This window comes from Protopterus annectens, chromosome 7.part0, assembly GCF_019279795.1.
Source record: "Protopterus annectens isolate FY-2018-M chromosome 7.part0, PAN1.0, whole genome shotgun sequence".
Classification (NCBI taxonomy): domain Eukaryota; kingdom Metazoa; phylum Chordata; order Ceratodontiformes; family Protopteridae; genus Protopterus; species Protopterus annectens.
In genome coordinates, this window is record NC_056739.1 from 1724522392 (window position 1) to 1724532848 (window position 10457).

General features: G+C 39.8%; 1 pseudogene; it reads right to left on the reverse strand.

Moving 5' to 3' along the window:
* Positions 1-8327: 8327 nt before the first annotated feature.
* On the reverse strand, positions 8328-8490 carry LOC122807317 (annotated as a pseudogene).
* Positions 8491-10457: the final 1967 nt, after the last annotated feature.

Consider the following 10457-nt stretch of genomic DNA (forward strand, 5'->3'; position numbering starts at 1 on the left):
TTAGTTCTAGTTGATGGTGTGGGTTTATGAGGGGGTTATGTTGTCTAGCTAGTGATAGTATGTTTTGTGTGAAGTGATTGTTGAAAGAGGTAGCAATATTTTCGGAGGAGTGAGTTAAGTTAGGAGTGGGTGTACTTACTTTACCTGGGTGAAGGATGGAGTTTATTGAGGACCAGAATTGTTTGGGGTTATGTTGGAAGGAGGTAAGGGCAGACTGGTAGTATTGGATTTTGTCCTGTTTTATAAGCTTTTTGGTTCTATTGCGTAGGTCTAGGAATTTTTGCCTAGTAGAGGGGGTTTTGGTTTTGCACCAGTTGTCCCACACTTTATCCCTGTTTTTCATTTCAGACTTCATGTTTTTTTTGTAGCCATGGGGATTGTTGGGCTCTAGTTCAGGAACGCCTTATGGGGGCGTGGTAATTAAGGATGCTTAGGAATGTTTTATTAAAGTAGTCAACTGCGTCATCTAGTTTGAGGTATTTTAGAGGTTGCCAGTTACAGTCTTTTAGGGATGAGCTGAATGAGAGAGGGTTGAAATTAGTTTTTTTGCATATTTGTTGGTAGATGATGGGTTTGGCTTTATAAAGGTGTTTTCTTAGTAAGAAGGTTGGGAGTGATCACTGAGGCTGTCAGATAAGCAGCCTGCTATATATGACTGGGGGCTGTTATTGACTAGTATCCAGTCAAGGGTAGTGTGTTGGAGATATTTATCCTAGTAGGTGACTGGACTAGTTGGGTGAAGCCATGAAGATTTACATGATGGGTTGGGTGGTTGCTAGAGCAGGATTGCCAGTCAGTGTTGAAGTCTCCTAGAATTAAAGTTTCTTGGGGTAGGTGGTGGGTAGTCCAGCTGAGGAGGTTTTCAAGTGGAGGGATGTTGTGGCCAGGTGGGAAGTAGCAACCTATTATGTTTAGGGTTTTATTTTGGTTTATTTTAAGGTTAGTATATATTATTTCTTCCTTACCTATTTGGGGAGCTGCTAACTTTAAGATCTGGATGTCTAGATGCTGCTTAAATATTATAGCTATACCACCTCCTTTTTTGTTTAGTCGGTCTACTCTTAGTATATTGTAACCAGTAGGGAGGATTTGTTCATTAGTAATGTGTGGTTTTAACCATGTTTCTGTAAGGATCACTACATCAGGGGAGTAGAAGTCTATGGTGGCATGGAATTCATGCACCTTGTTGCATATACTTCTAATATTTAGGCTTATCAGAAGGAGGTCGGTTGGCTTTCTATTGGCTGTGATTTGGGAGATGTGGTTTGTAGTCTGATTATGAGGGGAGGGGTTGGAGATAGAGGGACCAGGATTAGGATGGATGTCTCCACTGAGTGCTAGGTTGGATATGGATGAGATTATTAGTTTTATCAATTTCTGTATATGTTTGCTTATAAGGGAAGTTTTTTGATTGTGTTCTCTGGGCAATAGGTATGGTGGTAGGGTTATGTTAGGTTGTGGTCTGTAGTCTATATAGAGGGTGTATTAGGGAGGTTGTTGACCTGATGAGAGAGTAGTAGATTAGAGGTGGGATATGAGTTGTGGTGTGTGTGGTGGTACAGTGGTAGTGTTTGAGTGCAGGAATGTGGAGGTTTGGTAAGATGTGATGTATGCAAGGAGTGTGCATGCAGTGAGTATAGGTATGGTGTGCTTGTACATATTAGCTGTGTAGGAGGGATAGTAGTGAGAAGTTGTAGGAGGAAGTATAGGTGTGGTGATGTTACAGGTTGAAGGGTGGGAGGGGTTACTGTTTGTAATAAAGGTAGGACCACTGGGGGTGGGTGAGAATTGGGGGAAGGGAGGGGAGCATAGCGGGCAACAGATGAAGGAAGTCTATCAGTAGGTTTATAGGTTATAATGAAAAGGGCTGGCCCTGATTAGGCTGCAATTGTTCTTGTGGGGAGGGGAGGATCAGAATAGACCAGAAAAGTGGTGGATAGCAATATTATGATGAAAAGGGCTGGCCCTGATTTCACAGATATGCAAGTCTACAGAAACAATAAGAAAAGGGAGTAGGTACTCTGACTTGCTTGTTTTGCATACCTGTCTTATTTAAATAAAACAAGCCAATTTTACCAAAGAGTTATGTGGAAATTAAGAAGACAAGAATTTATAAGAGAAAAGGTTTAGTAGAAGTAGAGAAACAGCAGAGCATACAAATAGTACAACATCTAAAAACAGATTGCAGTTAGAAGTACAGAATGGGGGGTGGGCAGCTAATGTTCTGAAACAATAAGAAAATCAGTAGGTACTTTGGACTTACTTGTTTTGCATACCTTTCTTTTGAAATAAAATAAACACTTGTAACCAGGAGTATGTGGGATTTAGAAAGACCACAAGTTATAGGAGAAAGGGTTTAGTAATACTAAAAAAACAGCAGGGCTTTCAAATAGTTGAAACAGCTTGCAAAGGGAGACTGCTGTTAGGAAGTACAGTACGGGGAGGGGCAAACTAAATAGACAACAGTTAAATATGCAGTGACATCTGGTTAGGCAGTTTTAGTGGTAATCATAACTATTTACAAGGGGTTGTGTATAGTCATTCAATGCTCCACAAAGTGGTTCTATACAGTTAAGGAAGGAGGGTTAGAAGGGAGGTTAATAAGGCAGAGTGGGGCAGGGAAGTGGCCTATCCTGCGGAGCTGCAGGGACAGAGCCAGGAGTTTGCAAGGTGGGTTTTTAGGAGTTCTTTAAACTGTACTGTTGAAGGAATGGTCACAAGAGAGTTTGGTAGGCTGTTCCAAAATTTGGAGGTGTAGTTGGAGAAAAAGGATTCGCCTGCTGAGTTTTTAGCTTTGGTGACTTGTAGAAGACGTTTATTGTTAGAGCAGAGGGGTCTTGAAGCAGAGGAGAGTTGAATGATGTATTTGAGGACTGGAGTATTTTCAGGGTCCTGGAGGATTTTATGAGCTAAGGTTAGTTGATTAAAGTGTAGGAGCTGAGGGAGTTCAAGTCAATCGAGTTGTTTGAGGGATAGACGATGATGCAACTTGTAAAAAGCGTTGGTGGTGAATTTGGAGACTTTATTATAACAAGCTTCAAGTTTGGCAAGGTCTGTTTTATGGAGGTTGGTTAAGACTAGGATGCATATAGGAGTGTTGACAGAAGGTGCGTCCTGGCAATTGTGACTTTTGTACTATTTGTTAGAAACTGGTTATTTCTGTATAGAAGGCCTAGTTTCTTGTGAACTTTTTTGATGGTTTGGTCTATATGGAGATTGAATTTCAGGTTATTGTCAGTTGCAACCCCTAGTATTTTGGTATGGGGAGTTGGACCGATCATGGTTTTGTTTTTGGAGAAGATGTGGAAGGCTACAGAGGGAGAGGTATACCTGGATGGGCAGAAGTTTTGTTTTATTGGGATTTAATATAAGCTGGAAGTCAGTTAGCCAGGTTTCTACAGATAAGAAAGAGTCTTGGGTGATGGTTTGCAGGTTGTTGACAGAAGACGCTGAGCAGATCAAAGTGGAGTCAGGGTATTGGATCACAGTTGCATGGGGAGTAGTGGAGTGAAGTTGATTAGTAAAGAGAGAAAATAGGAGTCCAAGGATGGAGCCTTATGGGACCCCTATGGTGACTGGGAGGAGATGTGAGAAGGACTGTTTCCAACAGACAGCTTGTTGACAGTCTGCTAAGTAGCTTTGAAACCAGGTAATAGCAGTATGGCTGAGGTTAAGGGAGGAAAGGACAGTAATGAGTTTGCTGTGGTTGACCATGTCAAAGGCTTTTGACAAGTAAAGGAATACGGCTGATAAAAATTGGGAGTTGTTTTTGTGTTGGTTGACTGTGTTTGTAAAGGACAGTAGGGCTGTTGTGGCACTATGTGCAGGACGAAAACCATGCTGGGCATGAGACAGGAGATTGTGTGAGAAGAGGTATTCCATGAGTTGGGTGTGAGCTACTCTTTCAAGGATTTTTGACAGGAGTGAAAGAATGGCAATGGGGAGATAATTAGTTCACAGGAGCTACTGCCTTTGTGTAGTGGTAGAATGTGAGATATTTTCCAGATAATGGGGACATATGCTTCTGTTACTGATCTATTTATGCGTATGGCTATTGGGTAAGAGATAGCTTCTGCTGCAATTTGTAGATATTCTGCAGGCAGATTGTCAGCAGCTTGAGTGGATGATTTTAGTTGTTTCAGTAGTTTTTAGATGTAAAGGATGGGGACTGAATTTAACTTGAATTGTCTGGTGGAGTTTTGTGGGAGTGTATTATGGTTTGGTTCTGGGCAGGTGGGATTGGACCTGGTCTGCTTGTTAGCTAGAGTATGTATGAATTCTGTGAAGTAAGTATTGAATTGGATTGCCACATTTTCAGAGTTGTTAGCTGTTTTTGGAGTGGGTGTGGTAGTTTTACCTGGTTGCAATAAGTTGTTAACTGCAGCCCAGAACTTTTGTGGATTAGTCTGATATTTGTTTTCAATATTGTGGTAGTAGTTACATTTGTCAGTTTTAATTAGTTTTTAACTTTATTTCAAAGTTCAAGGAAATGTTGTTTAGTAGTGCTAGCTTTGTTCTTATGGAATAGTCACCAGGCCTGGTCTCTGGCTTTGAGTAGGGATCTAGTGTATTTGATTAACCAGGGTGTGTAATTGGATTTGACTCTAATATTTCTAGGTGGTGCTTGGGTGTTGAGTATATCAAGGAAGGTATTCTTAAAGGAGTGTATTGCCTCATCCAAAGGGAGTTGTTTGAGGTGTTTCCAGTAACAGTTTTTAGGGCAGAGTTAAAATTATTGGGAATGAAGTTTTTTTTGTTTCTAATTGTACAGAAGGAAGTTTGATGTGTTGGATGGTTGCGGTCTCTTAGGAGAAAGGTTGGGCTGTGGTTGCTCATTTTGTCAGGGAGACAGCCTAAGTAGGATGTTAGGTGGGAAGAGTTAATTAGAATCCAGTCAAGTATGGATTGACGTTTAGAGGTTTTATCAGCCCTGGTGGGAGATGTGATGACTTGGGCAAAACCATACAGGTTAATGGGTGTTGTTGGAGCTGGGGAGGAACAGAGGAGTCAATCAATATTAAATTCTCCCATGAGGATGGTCTCTTGAGGGAGAAATGTGGAACACCACTGTAGCAAGTTTACAAGTCTTGTAAAGTTGTTACCTAGTGGGATGTATCCACCTATAATATTAAGATGTTTGCTGGAGTTAACAGTTAATTTAGCTAGAATTACTTCAGCATTTGCTGTATCTGGGATGGTGGAGTCCAGGATGTCAAGTGTTAGGTAGTCTTTATATAAGATAGCTACACTTCCCCCTTTTTTGTTTATTCTATCTTTCCATAAGATATTGTAGCCTGGAGCTGTGATTTCCTTACTGTTGATATCTGGTTTTAGCCATGCTTCTGTTAAAGTAATTATATCAGGAGAATAGTGTGATAGTAGGGCATGTAGGTTGTAAGTTTTGTTAGCTATACTCCTTACATTTATGTTGAGGAGGAGGAGGGATGATTTGTTTCTTTGGTGGAGTAGAGCAAGATTAAATTGAGATGTGGTGCGTAGGGAATCATGGGTTGAGGTGAAACCAGGCTTGGGATGGATGTCTCCTGCGAGTTTTAATTGATCAGTTATGTGATGAAGGAGTTTGGAGAGTTTGCATAGGAGCTTAGTGAAGATAAGGGAGATTGGAAATTTAGTTAACTGAGGAAGGTATTTGAGTGTGTGATAGTCTGTATTGGTAGTGAGGAAGAAGGTTGGAGCTATAAGAAATTGTTGAGAATTATGTGGTGTTGGATATGAGGAGATGTGCCAGGGTGGGAGAGTAGTGTAATGGATATTAGTATTGTATGAGGAGAGGCTATATAACAGATATAGCAGAGAACTGGAGATGAAAAGGAGTAGAGTTAGTTTTACAGATGTCATGCTGAGTAGGGTCAAATATGTGTAAATGCTAGTGGATGTTGGATGTAAAAATTGTGCTATATGTGATGTGGGTTATTGTGCAGTAGAGGGGGTGCAACTAATGTAAATGGGAAATGTGGTTAGGTTGGTTGGGGTTGGGTGTTGGTTGGTAGGTGTGGTTACAGTTAAGTATATGTCTGTATAGTGGGGTGGGAATTGGGGGTAGGGTAGGGGTATAGAGTGAGACCAGAAAGGAGGGCAAATAGAGCAGGTTGAGCCCTCACAGGCTGTCCTGGCCAAGTGACAAAAAACAATCAGTGTCACTGAATTGTGAAGGTCACTATATTCACTGCCTTGCCAGTCAAGTGTGTCTTTCTTAGTTTTGAATGTAGTTGGACCAGGGGAGTCTAGATAATGCTGGGCAATAGAAGGGGAGCAGGTAGAAGAGAAAGGAGAAGGATTAAAGGCTGGGTCTAGTGTTTGTGGTGAGGGACAGTGTCAGGAAAGTACAGGAGTTAAGTCACAGAGTGACGCGAAGGTTGCGATAGTAAAGTGGAAGGAGAAAGAGGTGGCAAAGAGACCTCAGTAGTGTGCAGGCCCTTAGAATATAACTTATTTGCTATCCACTTTCAATTAGATTGGCGATACAAGTATATTATTCGGTCCCTACTGGAATATTATCTGTGACAATTGCAGTGAGACATGTACTGTGCAGGCTTGTTTCAGTTGTATAGTGCAATGGCACAATACTCTTGCACCAGGGGATTTCCACGTTTTTAGGCTGGAAGGTCTTTGAGGGGAGGTGATCTATTATTGAACTGTACTGTAAAAGGAGACAAAAAGAAAGAGATGAGTAATAGGTCAGAAAGACCTGGTACAGGACAATATACAAACTTTAATGTAGTATGCTACATGTAAAGCAGACGAACAGAATAAGAGAGAGGGATGGGCGGGAGAATGCAGTTGGTGCTGTGGGGTCTATGGACATAAAACTACAGTTAGAGAACCTCCTTTATAGGGTTCATTTGGTAACAAATCAATCTAGCAGACTTCTAGTAGTAAAAATCTACTACACAGGAGTCCTATAACAGAGATGATAAGGTAATTAGTGTAATATTCAATGTATAAGGTACTGCAAGACTAATATGTTTCCTGGATATTGCTTAGTAGATAATAAGATCAAAGGCAGCAGTTCTAATAGAATAGATATGTATCAGTGGTGTAAACCATATCATAGGTACAATAATCCTTTAGGTGTGGTATGCGCACTAACAAAGATATTTTAAGCACAACAATATTCAAAATAAAGGCAGTGTTTCATAGCACTGAAGTGACAAAAAACAATTGTTTGTAGGAGACTAAGTTACTGGTTTAGCAAGGCAGTGCAGACAATGGGAACATTGAGAGGGAACTCTAGGCAATGAAGTGAGCATTTGGACAGGTAATGCAAATGTTTGAAACAACCTATTTCCCTATCTGCCATAGCAGGACGCTAACAACACAATCCCTGACAAATATTGCTGCATAAATATATTTTAGCACACAACAGGTCAAGTGTTCATTTCAACAATGGAATTATTAACAATTAGGACTGTAAAGCACAGTATAACACATCCTTGACAACACTGCTATATAAATATCATGTGGCTAACAACAGGTCAAGCGTTCTTTTCAGTAAAAAATATTTAACAATTTGGACAATATAGACCTTACATGGTATGCACACTACTGGAGGGCACCACATTGAGAAAGGCTTAAGAGATAAGTTCAAAGATGGTGCCACTGTAGTTGGGAGGGCTAAGTACATTCCGCTGGCTGACGAAGAGAGTGGGAAGGGTTAGGGAAAAGAAGGAAGGGACGGGGAGACACCCTATTGGGTAGCAGCTAGGAGTGCAGTAACAGGAAAATAAGGGCAGAAAAGAAGTGGTAAAAGAAATGTAGGACACAGTGGAATTGGTGGAGGTCAAAGGCAATGTAGTAGAAGGAATAGAGGAACAGGCTAAAGGCTGCCTAGTGAGCCCCCACAAGCTGTCCTGGCCGAGTCACAAAAAACAATCAGTGTCACTGAATTGCAAAGGTCAGTATATTCACTGCCTTGGCAGGTAAGCATGTCTTTCTTAGTTTAGAATGTAGTTGGACCAGGGGAGTCCAGATAATGCAGGGCGAAAGAGTGGAAGTAGGTAGAAGAGGAAGGAGAAGGAGAAAAGGCCAGGTCTAATGTTTGCAGTGAGGGATAGTGTCAGGAACATACAGGGGTTAAGTCATAGAGTGGAGCAGAGGTTGCGATAGTAAAGTGGAAGGAGAAAGAGGTGGCAAAGAGGCCTTAGTAGTGTGCAGGGACTTGGAATATCTATTACAGTAAAAACATTTATACCCTGACAGAACTGGTCTCCAGTCATTGCTCTTTAACTATGTTTTGCAAACAATAACAACATCAGTATTGTGGGAATGTAGTAAATATTCCAATAAAAACAAGATTATTAATACTCCTATAATTAACAAACACCAAAATGCATCAAATGTTGCTATCTGTGAACTGTTAAATTTTAAACTTAGAAAAAAACCTGCCCTGTGGTTGTCAAATATTGTAAAATATCTGCTGCAAAAGAACAGATACTATACTTGATCATAGCCAAAAGGCTGAGAAGTGGCACAGTGGTGCAGTGGGTAGAGTTGTTGCCTCAAAGCAAGAGGTTCCCTGGTTCAATTCTCAGCTGGAGTGCCTTCTTTGAGGAGTCTGCATGTCCTCCCTGTGTTTGTCTGGGTTTCTTCCCACATTCCAAAGACATGCAGTAGGTGGGTTAGATACTCTAACTTGACCATAGGTATGTGTTTAGTTGAAGATTTACTGTGGCAGGGCTAGCCACCTGGTGGTGTAAACCTTGGTTTTAGATGAATGTCACTGTTGAACTGATACCCTCACCCCATGTGCAAAAATGGGGAAAAAAAAGGGTTGCAGATGGATGGAACTGCTGCAAAAAATGTCTTCTCTGATCTTGACAAATGCACATCAACTTGTATGAACAGATGTGTGCCCAAAATTAGGCTCGGATGCTCTACAAATACCTATTTTTTAAAACAGAACATTTTTTCATGTACGTGTTTACTCAAAAAAATCGTTTCATTCATGGTGACCTGACTCTCCATTCTACAGTATATGTGTGATTTGTGAAAAATATGTCCTAATACCTGTACAGACTATGCTATCTAAGAGAGCTGTAGGTTCCTTACTAGCAGTCAGAGAGTCCTTGTGGATGAGATAATTTATACCAACATAAATAAAAACATAGCTTTACTTCCTTAAATTTAGGCATTCTAAGGCTTGTCTCACATCTGCTATTTTTGCTTCTGGCAAGCATAATACTATTTGATGTTCATTGTCTTCTCTGCAAATATAAGTATCAGTTTCTCTTATAATTGAATCTTCAATTACAAGAATGTCTTTCCTGAGAAGATCTAAAGAATCCTCAACTTCTAATTCAGTAATATCTGCTCTACTAATTGTTACAAAGGAATGATCTTCATCACCATTTGTATTATTAATCCCACTCTTTAGTTCATACAATTTTTATCCAGTTGGCTTTGTACATCCAATGTTGGCAATGTCTGTGTTTGTCAGCTTATCCCTTGCAATAATGTTCTTCAATCCTTCCACATTCAACTGTGATTTCTTCTTTTTCACATGTTCCTTGCCTCTCTTTTGTACCTTCTCTTTTGGAAAAATGATGCCCTTTTCTGTAGTCTGAAGGTTTTCTGATAGAAAAATATTATCATTCCCTCCGTCTGTTACATAACAAAGTAGTGTCCTTTTTAGTATGTATTCTCTTTATTTTTCATTTATCAGTTTCTTTTTCTTCCTTGTTATTTGTTGTAAACTTCTTCCTCTCTTTCCTTTTTTTAATTTCCTTCTACACTCTAAATTCTCAGACTGCTGAATACTTGTTCCAGAATTCCAAAGCTGTCAGGGGCATCATCTTGTTTCATAAGGGTTAAGTGATCTTTACAGACAATAGACACATCTTTTCCTAAATGTGTTCTATTTTCTATTTGCCTAACATTATTTATCCCTCCAGTCCAGTCATTAGTATATGTAACAACAGTTCTCCATGCCATCTGCACAACTGTAACTATCAGTAATCTAGATTTACTACTAATAATAGTAAGCAAATCATTCAGCTTTTGACATGAGGAACACAGATCACCAGTGTTATGAGGCTTTACCTTTAAATATACATGGCATTTATTACACTGTTCGAGATACTTGTGCTTTAGCAAATCGTTAATGGCATAGTCATTTAAGGAATCTATATTCGGCTGCAAGTGAATAAAAAATTCTAAAAAGAAAGAATAATCAAAATCAGTTACCACAGAATTCAAAGAGAACTTAAATCGACTTCTATGAGAAAAATCACTCAAACAATATACAACTAAATACTAAATTAAGTACAGCAAAGTTGTTACTCTGACTGAACAAGTTCAGAAAGTCACACAAAATCTTAAATTCCTTTGCATCACAAGCAGTAGCTTCTGCTCACTATTGCTTGCAGTCACACATCTTTTTAACAGTAAATATCAATAAATCACAACCCAACACAGGATTTTTTTAGATAAATTCTGAA